Genomic DNA, 17862 nt, shown 5'->3' on the forward strand with positions numbered 1-17862 from the left:
CACCAAACTTACACATATCTAAAATGATTGCTAGCATTTGGATTAAGAAGTATGCGTAAATAATTCATATTTGTTTAACAAAATATTGGTCTTTAGTTGTGTCTTATCCTAGAAAAAATGACACATTTTCATGCTATCTTCATGTTACACTCAATGTTAGCTTTAATGCTATTTTTCTTTCATTTTCACAACTATATTGAGATAACATAGGTTTTTAGCTAAAAGGAGATGTCATGTATAACGTTTCACTCGATCGTAACTTTGAATCCATGGTTTCTCTTTCAAAAGCCCTTTCCATGAGTTTAGATTCTTTCTCTTACCTCTTGTTGAAGCTTCCATCATGAGGCTATGCCAATAATAATGTCACTCAAAAAAATCAAAATGAACTTAAAAAAAGTTACAACATATTTAAGTCTATATATACATTTGACTAAAAACCTCTTCAAAAAATTTACTAATATGTAATCCTCAGTTTTAACTAGGAAAAAATCTAATTTTTTAATAAATCCTCGAAGTCTATTTTTCAAGTAGTCTCCAATTTGACCTAAAGAAACTCTAATATGTCTCCAATCAAAGCCTCAAATTCTATTACAAAAATATCCAAAATAAGAGATAAATATATAATTATGACCTTCTAAAAAAAAAAATATTATATTTCTTGTCATCAAATATAAAGATAATTCATGGATATTATTTTTAATAACATTATTTATACATACTAAAATATAATAGTAAAAATTCAATAAAAATTTATAATAATAATCATAGTATACATTTATAGGCCAAATATCTTACTAAAATCATTTTTTATAACATAATTTTTTTGGTGTAGCAATCTTTATACAAACATCTAATTGATAGATAAGTAGGAGATAATTTCCATAGCAAGTCAAATTGTGATATTGCTATCAGGAATTGACTGTGTGATTTTTTAGTCAAACTTACCCATGTTTCATGAGTAGTGATTCAACATGAATCCATCTCTCATGAGAATAAATGGAACACTTAGCACTCATTCAATCTAGGTGATGCTCATAAGGGTGAAGCACTGGGACTTCTGGGGAGACCACCCATCCCAGTACTACTCCAGCCTGAGCGCACTTAAATATGAAGTTTCCTCCATTGTTAAAATCAAAGCTTGCAACCCCATTTGCAAAACCTTCACCAACTATTTTTCCTTATGCTTCACCCTTTGAGCAACGACTAGATCCAATGAGTGCTAAGTGTTCCATTTATTCTCATGAGAGATGGATACATGTTGAATCACTACTCATGAAACATGAGTCAATGAGTTTGTCTCAAAAATCACATAGTTAAATCCTAATAGCAATATCAAAATCTAATTGATAATTTATTTATTTATAATCATAATCATACACTCATAAATAGCTCAGTGAAAAATAATGCTAGCGTCAAAGAATATTTTAAAACAAGTAGCAAATGCAATATAAAAAAAACTTGTTTTTCATACGATAGAGTTTGTTAAGATCTATATTTAGCATCAGTAAAGTTGTATGGAACCTATTCATTTTTGTACCCCATGTACAAAGTGTGGATCCCAATCTTAATCGACATTCTATATCACACAAATTTCTTCCCAAAGGTTGTTTTAACTCACATTATTCATACAAATGAATTAAGGTACTCATCAACAGTTGTGTATTCAACATCTAGGTATAACTAAGTTGCTTCCACTCCATTAGATCCAATTTCAAAATTAGTTTGATCCCCTCTTACATACAAACTGTGAAAGCTTGCTATTTTGATTTTGTTTGGAAATGGTGTCTCTACATCATCAACCAAATTTGAATAGAATCATTACCCACAAAGAAGTTGTTAAAAATTTCTAATGATATCAGAAGCTAAGCCAATTTAACTAGAAAAAACAAAACGAACCATCATCAAAGCATTTGAGCATTGTCTGTAAGTATTCTCCAATATAAGGATCAACTTTTACTCTTTTTACTTCCAGTGTTTTTCTCTAAGTGTTAAAGGAGGGATATTTTCTTTACAAGATTTTTCTAAAATTTCAAGAGATGGGGGAAGAAGGATATTGCTGGTCAAAATATTAAATTCATCTGAGTATATGTAATTTCAAAGAAAGAGAAACAAAATTGAAATATAAATTCTAACCTTCAATTAATTTAAGAACCTTTTCCTCGGATAAATACTCTTTTACAAGTGTCTTTCCAATTTTCTTCTCACACAGGTCAACAAGTTCATTGAGTGAAAGTGTATTTGCAAGAAGCCTCAAGTATAGGATCTTATTCAGGGTTCTAGGATCATCCACTGCCTTTATTATATAGGCTCCAATGTCTTCTTCTTTCACATATATACCTAAATTCTCATGAGAAAGATGAATTGGCATAATAGAAAATAAATCCCTTATTCAAAATCCTTGCTTCGCTTAATGAAAATAAATAATTTGAATAAGTATCAATTTTATGATTATAAATACCTTTAGTATTTTCATCTCCATAAATCACAACCTTATCTCTTGGAGGGGTCATACGGTCAAGCTGCACAAAGTTTGGAAGAAAGTAGCCTACAAAACATTTGGAAGCAACATATGTATATGGAATACATTATGCTTCAATGGCCCGCCTCAGTTTTGTTTGAAATTTAAATGTTAATGCCTGCAGGTTGTCCTCGAGCCCCAAACCCATCTACCCTGTCAGCTCACCGCAGGCATCCATGGTCAGTAGGCATTAATTTCTGGTAGGTAAGTTTTGAAATTTGAATGTTGAGAGGGAAAGGAAAGATGTGAAGAAAAGGATGTTCATTCAGATATTTAGTAGAGTTTGCAGATCAAGCAGATCAGAGAGAAGTTGCAGAGCTGAGCAGAGAAGGAAGAAGGAAAGAAGTTTGTGCCTGCAATTGCACGTGTTTCCCTTGTTCACTGATTAAGTTTTTTGTTGTTTGGATTTGTCCTGTTGAAGTAGTGATTGCTCTAGGCACCATTGTATGCAACCATTAAAGTTGCAGGTTTAAAAGCTTATTGATGTTTGAAGTATTATCAGTTTAGGGTTATTTTAGGGTTTTCTAGTTGAAGCCGAATGCTCCCAGATTTTATAATAGTTTAAATCTCAGTTGAATAAAAAAGAAAGTAGGCATACTTGAATCTATTGTTCTTCTTCTTCTATTCATTGCATTTGAGAAACTTGGTTGAAAGGTTAAAGCTCGGCTCTTTGGTTTTAATTGTGAAAGCATTCACGTTAGATTGTTTCTAAGTTATAAATTTTATTAGTTGGAGCCGACCTTACTTGGCATCCATTGTCTTCTTTGAGCGTCAAGCTAAATCGGCATCTACTACATTTTCCTTTGTGTGCCGAGCTCCCTCGACACCTATTACCTGTCACTCAGCACCATCAAGTGCTGAGCAAAACTGGCACTCAACACTTTCATGTGCCGAGTATTTTTCAAGTGCCGCATAAAGTTCTCTGAGTTAGGGGTGTGAGTATTAAATTAATTTTTAATAGATTTCTCACATGGTATCAAAGCTTTGAGGCCCCACATCCACAATGAGTTAGGGCATTTTTTTTTTCTAAGGATATTTGACATGGCAGGAGATGCAGGAAAGATATGGCAGCAACCACCACCCTTCAATGGGCAGAACTATGATACATGGGCAAAGAAGATGAAAACCATTATGGTTGCAAATGATTTGTGGAAGTTTGTGGTAAATGGATTCAATGATGTGACTGATCTAACTCAATATGCTGCCCTCACAAATGCACAAAAGATTCATTTGAAGGAGTCAAGGAGGAAGGATGCTAAGGCATTAAGCCTTATTGAAGTAGCAATGATAGAGACAATATTCCCAAAGATTGCAGCAAAAAATTATGCAAAGGAAGCATGGGATATCCTTGAGACAAACTTCAAGGGGACTGATAAAGTTCATACTATAAAGCTATAAAACATTAGAAGGGAGTTTGAGAACCTTCAAATGAAGGAGAATGAATAAGTTGCAGACTTTAGTTCAAGGACCTCCAATGTGATTAACCAATTGAAGTCAAATGGAGAAGAATATCAAGAGCAAAGGATAGTGGAAAAGATATTGAGGAGTTTACCTAATAAATATGACAATTTGGTCATGACCATAGAAGAGGCAAAAGACCTCACTGTTTTGACAATGGATGAGTTGATGGGTACACTTCAAACCCATGAGCATAGTATCAATAGATCCAAATCTTCTAATTCCCAAGAGCAAGCATTCAAGGCTCAGTCAAATCCAAGAGGAAGGGGGAGAGGAAGAAATGGCTCAGGCAGAAACTCTAGAGGTAGAGACCAAGGAAATGGAGGACAAAGAAATGCTGCAGCAGAAAGCTTAGGAAGAGTAGATGGAGCAAGTAGCTCACAAAATACCTCAAGAGGAGGTAAGAAAAATTACAACTCAAATAAGAGTAATGTAGAATGGTACTACTATCATAAATATGGGCATTATGCAAATGAATGATGGAAGAAGCAAAATGATTAGTCAGGACAAGCAAATGTGGCTGATGTGAATATGGGAAGTGAAAACAATGCCACTGCCTTCATCATGTGTAATGTTGGTGAAGAAGGAAGCCCTGAGGTTTGGTATCTCGACAGTGGATGTAGCAACCACATGAGTGGTAATGAAACTTTGTTTTCATTCATTGACAAGAGTTTTAAATCTGAGATTAAAATAGGTAACAATGGAACCCTACCAGTTGTGGGCAAAGGATCTATTATGGTCCGCACCAAGAAATGTGAAAAGAAGGAAATAAAAAATGTGTATTTTACCCCTAGTATGAAGCACAATTTGATGAGAATTGGTCAGCTCATTCAAAATGGATACAAAGTGCTGATGGAGAATGACAAGTGTGTCATTCATGAAAAGGATGGGAGCAAGAACTTGCTTGCAGCAATTCAAATGACAAAGAACATAATATTTCCCTTGAGGATAGAGACATGTTTCTCATCTCAAGTTTGTGCTGCACCACACACATAATCAGCTCTAAGAAGTGTGATTGAAGACCCTTCACGATTGTGGCATCTTGGGTATGATCATCTTGGCTATGTTGGTTTAAATTTATCGTCAAATAAAAGAATTGTAGATGGTTTGCCACATCTAAGAAATTCTTGTGACAAGTGTGAGGCTTGTATTTTGGGTAAGCAACATAGGCTTCCCTTAAATTCTGGAAATTCTAGGAGTGCTAGATATCCATTAGAGTTAGTCCATACCGACCTAGTTGGTCCTATGCAAGTTACTTCCATTGGGGGGAGTACTTAGTTCATGACATTCATTGATGATTTCAGTCATAGGACATGGGTGTATTTCTTAAAGAATAAATCTAAAGGGTAAAAGCACAAACCTATGTCACCTTTTATAAAGGAGAAGTGATATCAAAATTTAAATTCTTCAAATTTAATGGCATAAAAGTGGCATTTGTGCTTAGAATTTTGGGGAGAGGCTATGGCAACATCAGTTTACCTAATTAATAGGTGTCCTACAAAGGCAGTCTGTGATAGAATTCCAATGGAAGCATGGTCATGAAGAAGATGGATAGTTGAACACCTAAGGGTGTTTGGATGTGTTGCATATGCACATTTTCCTAAAGAGAAAAGGCAAAAATTTAATGAAAAAGGTGTGAAATGCATTTTGATAGGGTACAACCCAGAATCAAAGGCATACAGATTGTATGACCCATTGAACAACAAGATGACTCTTTCAAGAGATGTGAATTTTCTTGAAAATTAGACTTGGTATGGTTTAATTGATGAGTCATTGATCGCTTCAAGTAAAGATTATGATTGAAGAAGATGCTGATGAACATCAAGAAGAAGAAGCAAATAGAAGAAAAGGAAAGTAGGTTCAGATAGTGTCGAGCTCCTCTAGGCATGACTGAGTGTTAGTGCCGAGTACTAGTGAAGACCGAGCTAGTCGGCAATGCAGTAGTAATGAAGATTTTGATCCTACACTCTCCTCCCTATTACCAAGAAAGACCAAGAGTCTTAGGGAGATATAACAAGATGAAAAGTATGAAGATTATGATGAGAGTGTTAATTTTGCATTATTTTCTCATAGTGATCTAATATATTTTGAAGAAGCTATTAAGGAGAAGAAATGGTGTAAGGCCATGGATGAGGAAATAGATGCTATAGAAAGGAATGAGACATGGGAGCTAACTGAATTGCCTCCAAAGAAGAAAGTGATTGGAGTGAAATGGGTCTATAAGACCAAATGCAATGCTGAAGGAAAGATTGATAGGCATAAGGCAAGGCTAGTAGTCAAGGGCTACAAACAACAGCATGGAAGAGACTATGATGAGATATATGCCCCTATTGCAAGAATGGAAACCATGCGTTCTGTCATAGAAATTGCAGCCCAACACAAATGGAAGGTATTTCAAATGGATGTGAAGCTCGCCTTCCTAAATGGTGTATGTGGAGCAGCCACATAGTTATGAAGTTGCAGGTGAAAAGAATAAAGTATATAGATTGAAGAGAGCTCTTTATGGGCTCAAGCAAGCTCCAAGGGCATGGTACAGTAGGATTGACTCATATTTGATGAGCAATGGCTTTAGCAAAAGCAATGGTGAGCCCACTCTTTACATCAAGGTAGCAAATGATAATGTATTGATTGTTGTCTTACATGTAGATGACTTGATTTTAACTGGAAATGACAAGGCTCTAATTGGTGAGTTTAAAGAGGCCATGAAAAGTGAATTTGAAATAACAGACCTAGGTCTCTTGAAGTACTTTCTAGGCATAGAAGTAAAACAAATGCATGATGGAATCTTCATCTCTCAAGAAAAGTATGTAGGGCAGATCTTGGAGAGATTTAAAATGCAAAATAGTAAGGTAGCCCCCACACCAACAACAATAGGTCTAAAGTTGAGCAAGGAAGACTCTAGCAAGAGAGTGGATCCAACATTATACAAGAGTATGGTTGGAAGTTTAATGTATTTGACTGCAACTCAGCCAGACCTAATGCATGCAGTAAGTCTAATTTCCAGATTTATGGAAATACCAAAGGATTCCCATTAGAAAGCGGGAAAAAGGATCCTAAGGTATGTGAAAGGTACCAAGGGATTTGGGATTTTGTATACTGCAAATGATGATTCCAAGTTGGATGGTTACACGAATAGTGATTGGACTGAAAGCATAGATGATAAGAAGAGCACTTCTGGATACATGTTTCATATTGGATCGGGTGCAATTTCATGGGCATCCAAGAAGCAACCTATTGTTGCTCAATCTATAGCAGAGGCTGAATATATATCAGCAAATACAATAGCATGTCAAGCAATTTGGCTAAGGAGGATCTTGACAGATTTGAATGAAAGGCAAGAGGTTGGAACCACAATTTATTGTGACAACATCTCATCAATTGCATTGTTCAAGAATCCAGTCTTCCATGGGAGAAGCAAGCATATTGAGATAAGATATCACTTCATCAGAGAGTTGGTAGAGAATGGGGATATCAAGATGGAATTTTGCAGGTCTAGGCAGTAGCTAGTAGATATTTTCACTAAGCCATTAGGCATTGGAAATTTTGTACACTTAAGAGAGAGTCTTGGTGTAGTTGACTTGGATCAGTTGTGATCCTTACTTGTTTGGCTTGGGACAAAGGGGGAGTGTTGAAAATTTAAATGTCAATGCCTACAGGTTGTCCTCGAGCCCCATGCCCATCTACCCTGTCAGGTCACCGTAGGCATCTATGGTCGACAAGCATTTATTTTTGGTAGGTAAGTTTTGAAATTTTAACATTGAGAGGGAAAGGAAGGATGTGACCAAAAAGGATGTTCATTCATTCATTCAGTAGAGTTTTCAGATCAAACAGATCAGAGAGAAGTTGTAGAGATGAGTAGAGAAGGAAGAAGGAAAGAAGTTTGTGCCTGCAGTTGCATGTGTTTCCCTTGTTCACTCAATAAGTTTGTTGTTGTTTGGATTTGTCTTGTTGAAGCAATGATTGCTCCAGGCACCATTGTATGCAGCCATTAGAGTTACAAGTTTACAAGCTTATTGAAGTTTGAAGTATTATCAGTTTAGGGTTATTTTAGGGTTTTCTGGTTGAAGCTGAATGCTCCTAGATTTTGTAATAGTTTAAATCTCAGCTGAATAGAAAAGAAAGTAGGCATACTTGAATCTATTATTCTTCCTCTTCTATTCATTGCATTTGAGAAACTTGGTTGAAAGGTTAAAGCTCGGCTCTCTGGTTTTAATCATGAAAGCATTCACGTTAGATTGTTTCTAAGTTATAAATTTTATTAGTTGGAGCCGACCTTACTCGGCATTCATTGTCTTCTTTGAGTGCTGAGCTAACTCGACATCTACTACATTTTCCTCTGTGTGCCAAGCTCACTTAGCACCTGTTACCTATCACTCAACACCCTCAAGTGCCGAGCAACCTGTCACTCGGCACCATCAAGTGCCAAGCAAAACTAGTACTCAGCACCTTCATGTGCCGAGAATTTTTCAAGTTCCGAGTAAAGTTTTTTGAGTTAGGGTTGTGAGTATTAAATTAATTTTTAATATATTTCTCACAAGTTTGACCCTCAAATCATACATTCTTTTTATGGGTTTTACTGCATGGGTTCTATCAACATCCATCCCAAACTCTGATGGGAAAAAACTCTGCAAGCACCAAAATAGAAGCAGAACATGTTAAATTGCTTTTTATGGGTTCTACTGCATGGGTTCTATCAAAATCTATCCCAAAATTTGATGGGAAAAACCTCTTCAAGCACCAAAATAGAAGCAGAACATGTTAAATTTTATGTATAAATTTCGTGATTATTAATAAAGAAGAAATAGTTTTTTACAGCAAGTTAAATTGTAAGATGACTATTAGGATTAATCTATGTAGTTTTTGAGTCAAATTTGTTGATATGTATTTCATAAATAGTCATTCACAAGAATCTATTTGACACGAGAAAAAATTGAATATTTAACAATCACTGAGTGTATTCATTGTCATAAGAGATGGGCCCTTGTGAACCAATAAGTGTTGAGTGTTTCATTTTCTCTCATTCGTTGAACTCTTGTGAACAACTACTTATGAAGCATGAATAAATGACTTTGTCAAAAAAATTGTGAATTTGCTGAAGGCCTTGTGTTGGAGGCTCCTTCTCTAGCCTTTGGTTCCTCCTTTTTGATTTCTTCTTTCATTATTTGGCTATTGTACGGTCTTTTGTTGTTTAAAGAAGGTTCCCTATGGGTGAATAATGGATTTTTTGTGTTTGATAGTAGAAGCCATATTGACCTAAGAGATTTTGTTATAGCTACCTTTCCTATTTTAGTTGTTTTTATTGCTATTGATTTTGGGTTTTCCTAAGTTACTTTTGTGTTTGATCATGAAGGATTGGTGGTTTTTCTGTGTCTCTCTTCCTATGGGTTGAAGAGGTAGTTCATATTTTGCCCCATCTTACATTGGTTGGGATGGAGGGAAATATTGAAAGTTTATCCTAGGATCTCTTTGTGCTTCTGTAGGTTATTGCAGTTGTGTGTAGTTCCAGGTTGGACTTCTCACAGCTCTGTTTTCTTGATGACAAATCTTATGGTGGTTAGACCCACATATCTTTGAGAGATGGAGGCATTAGTTTTTGGTTGTGGTGGGCTATAGTCATTTTTCATGCATATTTTACCCTTTTATCTTCCCCTTCCTCTCTCTTAATCCTATTCTCTTATGTTCCTTGTTAGTTCTTTGTTGAAATCTCCCACATGAGGCTTTTGTTGAGGTGGGTTTTGTACCTATTGAGGTGGGTTTTTTCTCTTCCAATTTCAATGCATATTTGGCTCTTTGGTCTCTATTTCTCCATTTTCATGTGGTCTATCCAAGTGATAATGGAGTAGATATGAACTGTTGTATTGAGATTAATGGTTGTTTAAAAGAATATTTTCTCAGTTAGTGCTTCTCGAGGGCAGTGGAAATCTGGGCTCTATCTTTCCTTCTAGATGGTATTCTAGTTCCTAAATTTTTTACTTTCTATACAATTCATTGTACTCTTGTGATCAATGGGTTATTGAGTGCCTTCAAAAACTAATTGCTTTGTGGGTCTTTGTGGCCTCTATCCTTTTTGAACATTGTCTACATTCAATGGGGTCCTATTTGAAAAAGGTTTTGGGAGGCCTTCAAAAAAAAGGGCCATTGTTAATTGGTTTTCATTTCTTTGTACTTTTTGTTGGAATATTAATTGTAGTTGGTTGTTTCTCCTTGGAGCCAAATGCCCACTACCTCCATGACAACTTGCAGAATGATCAAAAGAATTTATTTCTTGGTAGGTGAGTTTTTTGAAATCTGAAAAGAGGGGAGATTTTTTTGTGGTAGAGGAAAAAAAGGAATGATCAGATTCATTCGACTAGAGAGAGAGAGAGAGCAAAAGAAGTAGAAGTTGCAGAGCAGAGAGAAGTTGCAGAAAAAGTGATTAGTAGATCCAATTTGTTGGAAGGATAGAGAAAGTTTATTTCATGACTGTAGTTGCATGTGCTTTTTTGTGTCATCCTATGAGTTCGTAGTTTTTTGTTTTATTCAACCTGTTGAAGCAGTGATAGCTCCAAGCATTGTAGTATGCAACCATTAGAGCTATTAAGTTTGAAGTTTTAGGGTTACTTTAGGGTTTTCTAGTTGAAGCTGAATGCTCCCAAATTTTGTAACGATGTAATCTAAGTTGAATAGAAAGCAAGAAGGTATACTTGAATCCATTGATCTTCTTCTTCTATTCCTTGCATTTGAAATGTTTATTTGAAAGCTTCAAGTTTTGGCTATCTAGTTTTAATGGTGAAAAGGAGTTCACGTTATAGTTTTGTCACTCGGTATTGTCTTTGGTAGAAGTCATCTATAGTTCAAGATGAGTTCACTCGTTAACGTCTTCTATTGAGCTCCTTGGTACTATGGCTACAAACCTCACTTGGTGCTTTCTTCTACTGAGCTCCACCCTACTGTGGCTACTGAGTTCACTCGGTAATCACACTACTGAGATCACTTGGCATCCTTTGGCTACTGAGTTATTTGTTCTTCATCTATTGAGCTCACTCATTAAACTCTACTGCCACTCAATTTCATAGTGTTTACCAAGCAAAACTGCCACTCAAAAATTGTGAGTGCCGAGCAAAAAAAATTTGGTTTGGGGTTGTGGATGATTTTGATTTAAATTTCTCATATGGTATCAGAGCTTTGAGGCCCCACATCAAAAGTGAGTTAGTGCAATTTTTTCTAGGATATTTGACATGGTAGGAAATGCAGGAAAGATATGGTAGCAACCACCACCATTCAATGGACAAAATTATGATACATGGTCAAAGAAGATGAAAACCATTATGGTTGCAAATGATTTATGGGAATTTGTAGTTAATGGGTTCAATGATGTGACAGACCCAACACAGTTTGCTACTCTCACAAATGCACAAAAGACTCATTTGAAAGAGTCAAGGAGGAAGGATGCTAAGGAATTAAGTTTGATTGAAGCAACAATAATAGAGACAATATTCCAAAAGATTGTAGCAAAAAATTATGCAAAGGAAGCATGGGATATCCTTGAGACAAACTTCAAGGGGACTGATAAAGTCCATACAGTAAAGCTATAGAATATAAGGAGGGAGTTTGAGAACCTTCAGATGAAGGAAAATGAATCAGTTGTAGATTTAGTTCAAGGACCTCTAATGTGATTAACCAATTGAAATCAAATAGAAAAGACTATCAAGAGCAGAGGATAGTGGATAAGATATTGAAGAGTTTACCTCATAAATATGATAATTTGGTCATGACCATAAAAGAGGAAAAAGACCTCACTATTTTGACAATCGATGAATTAATGAGTACACTTCAAACCCATGAGCATAGGATCAATAGATCTGTATCTTCTTCTTTCCAAGAGAAAGCATTCAAGGCTCTATCAAATCCAAGAGGAAGGGGGAGAGAAAGAAATGGCTCAGAAAAAAACTCCAAAGGAAGAGGCCAAGGAAATGGAGGACAAAAAAATGCTGCAGCAAAAAGTTCAGGAAGAGTAGACATAGCAAGTAGCTCACAAAATACTCTAAGAGGAGGTAAGAAAAACTACAACTCAAATAAGCATAATGTAGAATGCTACTACGATCATAAATATGGGTATTATACAAGTGAATGCTAGAAGAAGCAAAATGATCGATTAGGACAAGCAAATGTGGATGATGTGAACATGGGGAGTAGAATGAATGCCACTGTCTTCATCATGTGTAATGTTGGTGAAGAAGGAAGCCCTAAGGTTTGGTACCTTGATAGTGGATGTAGCAACCACATGAGTGGTAATGAAACTTTGTTTTCATTCATTGAGAAGAGTTTCAAATCAAAAATTAATATGGGTAACAATGGAACCCTACTAGTTGTGGGCAAAGGATCTATTATGGTCTGCACCAAGAAAGGTGAGAAGAAGGAAATAAAAAAAGTGTATTTTTCCCCTAGTATGAAACACAATTTGATGAGCATCGGTCAACTCATTCAAAATGGATACAAAGTGCTGATGGAGAATGACAAGTGTATCATTCAAGAAAAAGATGGGAGCAAGAATTTACTTACAGTAGTTCAAATGATGAAAAATAGAATCTTTCCCTTGAGGATAGAGACATGTTTCTCATCTCAAGTTGGTGATGCTCCTCCCACACAATCAGTTCTAAGGAGTGCGATTGAAGACCCCTCACAGCTATGGCAGCTCAAGTATGGTCATCTTGGCTATGCTGGTTTAAATTTATTGTCAAATAAAAGAATGGTAGAAGGTTTTCCACACATAGGAAATTCATGTGACAAGTGTGAGGCTTGTATTTTGGGTAAGCAACATAGGCTTCCCTTTAATTCTAGAAATTCTAAGAGGGCTAGATATCCATTAGAGTTAGTGCATACTGACCTAGTCGATCCTATGCAAGTTACTTCCATTGGGGGGAGTACTTATTTTATGACATTTATTGATGATTTTAGTCATAGGACATGGGTGTATTTCTTAAAGAATAAATCTAAAGAATTTGAAAAATTTGTAGAATTTAAAGCCCAGGCTGAAAGAGAATGTGGACACTATATCAAAGTCCTAAGATTAGATAGAGGAGGGGAGTATACCTCCAATTTTTTTGTAATTTTTTGCATGGTTTAAAGAAAGAGCTCATAGCCAACTATACACTATAGCAAAATGGAGTGGCTGAAAGAATGAACAAGACCATTGTTGAAATGGCAAGGAGCATGATGAAAGAGAAAAGTCTCCCAACTAAATTTTGGGGAGAGGCTATGGCAACAACAGTTTACCTAATTAATAGGTGTCCTACAAAGGCAATCCGTGATAGGATTCCAATGGAAGCATGGTCACGAGGAAGATGGACAGTTGAACACCAAAGGGTGTTTGGATGTGATGCATATGCACATGTGCCTAAAGAGCAAAGGAAAAAATTGGATGACAAAGGTGTGAAGTTCATCTTCACAGGGTACAACTCAGTATCAAAGGCATATAGATTATATGACCCATTGAACAACAAGATGACTCTTTCAAGAGATGTGAAATTTCTTGAAAATCAGTTTTGGTATGTTCAAACTGATGAGTCACCAAGCACTTCAAGTAAAGTGCCAATTATAAGTGAAGATGATGCTAATGAACAATAAGGAGCAGATAGAATAAAAGGCAAGCAGCCTTAGTCATTACCAAGCTCCTTTAGGCATGATCAAGGGTCAGTGCCAAGTAGCAGTAGCGAAGATTCTAATCCCACACTCTCCTCCCTATTACCAAGAAAGACCAAGAGTCTTAGGCAGATATACCAAGATGAAAGGTATGAAGATTATGATGAGAGTGTTAATTTTGCATTATTTTCTCATAGTGATCCAATATATTTTGAAAAGCAATCAAGGAGAAGAAATGGTGTAAGGCCATGGATGAGGAGATAGATGCTATAGAAAGGAATGAGACATGGGAGCTAACTGATTTTCCTTCCAAGAACCAAGTGATTGGAGTGAAATGGGTCTACAAGACCAAATGCAATGCTGAAGGAAAGATTGATAGGCATAAGGAAAGGTTGGTACTCAAGGGCTAAAAATAGTAGTATGGTAGAGATTATGATGAGACATATGCTCTAGTTGCAAGAATGAAAACCGTGTGTGCTGTCATAGCAATTGTAGTTCAGCACAAATGGAAGGTATACCAAATAGATGTGAAGTCTGCCTTCTTAAAGGGTATATTGAAAGAAGAAGTATATGTGGAGTAGCCACCTAGTTATGAAGTTGCAGGTAAAGAACAAAAAGTATATAGATTGAAGAGAGCTCTTTATGGGCTCAAGCAAGCTCCACGAGCATGGTATAGTAGGATTAACTCATATTTTATGAGCAATGGCTTTAGCAAAAGAAATGGTGTGCCTACTCTCTACATCAAGGCACCAAATGGAAATGTGTTGATTTTTGTCTTGTATGTAGGTGATTTAGTTTTTACTAGTAATGACAAGGATCTAATTGGTGAGTTCAAAGAGACCATGAAAAATGTGTTTGAAATGACAGACCTAGGTCTCTTGAAATAATTTCTAAGCATAGAAGTAAAAAAAATGCATGATGGTATCTTCATCTCTCAAGAAAAGTATGCAAGGCAGATCTTGAAGAGATTCAAAATGTAGAATAGTAAGCCAACCCCCACACCAACAACAATAGGTCTAAAGTTGAGCAAGGAAGACTCTAGCAAGAGAGTGGATCCAACACTATACATGAGTATGGTTGGAAGTTTAATGTACTTGACTGCAACTCAGCCAGACCTAATGCATGCAGTAAGTCTGATTTCTAGATTTATGGAAACACCAAAGGATATCCATTGGTAAGTGAGAAAAAGGATCCTAAGGTATGTGAAAGGTACCAAGGGATTTGGAATTTTGTATAATGCAAATAATGAATTCAAGTTGGTTGGTTACACTAATAGTGATTGGGCTAGAAGTATAGATGATAGGAAGAGCACTTTCGAACACATGTTTCATATGGGATTGGGTGCAATTTCATGGGCATCCAAGAAGCAACCTATTGTTGCTCAATCTATAGCAGAGGTTGAATATATAGCAACAAATGTAGCAGCATGTCAAGCTATTTGGTTAAGGAGGATCTTGACACATTTAAATGAAAGGAAAGAGGATGGAACCACAATTTATTGTGACAACATCTCATCTATTGCATTGTTGAAGAATCCAGTCTTCCATGGGAGAAGGAAAAATATAGAGATTAGATATCACTTCGTTAGAGAGTTCATGGAGACTGGAGATATCAAAGTAGAATTTTGTAAGTTTGAGCAGTAGCTAACAGACATTTTTACCAAGCCATTAGGGATTTGAACTTTTGTGCACTCAATAGAGTGTCTTGGTGTAGTTGATTTGGATCAGCAGTGATCCTTGTTTGTTTGTCTTAGGATAAAGGGGGAGTGTTGGAATATTAATTGCAGTTGGTCATTTCTTCCTAGAGCCAAATGCCCACCTACCTCCATGACAGCTTGCAGAATGATCAAAAGAATTTATTGCTTGGTAGGTGAGTTTTTTGAAATATGAAAAGAGGGGGAAATTTTTTGTGGTAGAGGACAAAAAGGAATGATTAGATTCATTCAACTAGATAGAGAGAGAGATCAGAAGAAGTAGAAGTTACAAAGTAGAGAGAAGTTGTAGAAAAAGTGATCAGTAGATCCAGTTTGTTGCAGGGACAGAGGATGTTTATTTTGTGACTACAGTTGCATGTGCTTCTTTGTGTCATCTTGTAAGTTCATAGTTTTTTGTTTGATTCGACCTATTGAAGTAGTGATTACTTTAGGCATTGTAGTATGCAACCATTAGAGTTGTAAGTTTGAAGTTTTTTCAGTTTGAAGTTTTAGGGTTACTTTAGGGTTTTCTGGTTGAAGCTAAATGCTCCCATATTTTGTAATGACTTAATCTAAGTTGAATAGAAAGCAAGCAGGCATACTTGAATCCATTTTTCTTCTTCTTCTATTCCTTGCATTTGAAAGCTTCAAATTTTGGCTCTCTAGTTTTAATGGTGAAAAGGAGTTCACGTTATAGTTCTATCACTTGGTATTGTCTTTGGTAGAATTCATCTACAATTCAAGCCGAGTTCACTCAGTAACGTCTTATACTGAGCTCCTCCCTGCTGTGGCTACTGACCTTTTTTGGTGCTTTCTTCTACCGAGCTCCACCCTCCTATGGCTATCGAGTTCACTTGATAATCACACTACCAAGCTCACTCGGCATCCTTTGGCTACTGAGTTGCTTGTTCTTCATTTATCGAGCTCACTCGATAAACTCTACTATTACTCAGTTTCTTAGTGTTTACCAAGAAAAACTGTCCAAATTTTTTTTTGGTTTAGGTTTGTGAATGATTTTGATTTAAATTTCTCACACTTTTGGGTTCAATGCATTTTTGGGTGCCTTTCAAAATGAGATTTTTTTAAAGATTTATGTCCTCTAAGCATGTTGGAGACTTACGTCTTTTCATGGTGACTCTACTATTAAATGATTTTGAAAAGCCTTTCAAAACTCGTTGTCACTTTAGGTTCTTTAGCTGCTCAGTTTCCAGTGGAAGTTGGTTTGGGGTTCTTTTTAAAAAAAATATGTTTGAAATATGTAATCTTTGTGAAGATCAAAGATCTTCATTTCCATAAGTTTTCACTCTGTTCAAAAGCTTTCTCTTCTTAGTACCTCCCTTTTCTTTTTCTTTCTAAATTATGTATTGGTTCGAACCCTTTTCCATTAAATCAACCAAAATAATAACATAATTCTCGATTATTATTAAGAATGATAATTCTAAGCTTATATTAATGCTATATGAATTTTACCTTGATGTTCCCAAGTTCTTTTATAGCCTTGATGAGATTAAACTACTCTGTTGTCAGATCTGTACTAATGGTGGATATGACCACATCCACCTGCTTGATTGCTACTATTAGGCTTCCGTAATCCTCTATAGATCCTTGTATATGGGTATTCAAGAAAATCCCATTTAATTGATAAAAAGACCTTTCAGATGCCAAACTTAAAAAAACTTTAAAAAAAGAACTTTTAAAATTACGGAATGTTGATAATCAATGAAATAGATCGCTTTTCTATTTTAGATGGGTATTGATGAAAAGTTTAGATGACTAATAAGGATAGTCATTCTAAGATTCTGTAAAGTAAAATGGTAATATCTAGGTCAAAAAAGGATTTCTGAGATGTGGAATGTTGATCTAAAATGGAATAGCTTAAGGGTTTGGCGAATTTTAATTCCCAAGTGCATTGAGAAAGAAACCAAGTAAAAGCACTAAAACAATAAACAATTATCAGAAGAAATTGACAACTTACATGGAGTATAGTTGCTCCAGAGGATTTAAAGGAATCGAGAAACTAAGCCTTCTCTTGTTGGAAAACTGTGGATGTCCTCACGAGGAGGAAAGTGGGATGATCCTGAGCAAGGCTAGCTTTGGTTACATGATGACCTATATAACCTGTTCCTCCTATTATAATAATTTTGCAGCTCCCCATTTTAACCTAAGCTATTTTTCGAGTGGCCAAGCTCTTCTAACAAACATTAAACACGGTCATTCATCTAGAACTTTCCTTCAAGAAATGTAGATGATGAAATCATTATTGAGAATCTTAATCCTAAGACATCATCAGTGGTTCAAATCTATCAATTTAATAATTCAATGTAAGCTTATATTCTACAAATAAAATAGTCTATGGGCTTTGGTTGAGGGTTTACAATGTTAAGAAAACATCATTTTGTTCAAATCTATTAGTTCAACAAATTAATAATAAATGTCTATAACCTACGAGTAGAATACTATAAGGGTAATTGACTATTGACATAAGCTCTAGTTTATCATTATTAGATTTGGATTTAGTTGAAATTTTAGTCATGAACAACACCCTTTTTATTTAAAAAATTATAGAGATACA

At 35.7% G+C, this 17862-nt stretch overlaps 1 pseudogene; it reads right to left on the minus strand.

Moving 5' to 3' along the window:
• Positions 1-1623: 1623 nt before the first annotated feature.
• On the minus strand, positions 1624-17445 carry LOC149560069 (phenylcoumaran benzylic ether reductase IRL1-like; annotated as a pseudogene).
• Positions 17446-17862: the final 417 nt, after the last annotated feature.

This window comes from Cupressus sempervirens, chromosome 4, assembly GCF_028749045.1.
Source record: "Cupressus sempervirens isolate cs-2001-9-10 chromosome 4, ASM2874904v1, whole genome shotgun sequence".
NCBI lineage: Eukaryota > Viridiplantae > Streptophyta > Pinopsida > Cupressales > Cupressaceae > Cupressus > Cupressus sempervirens.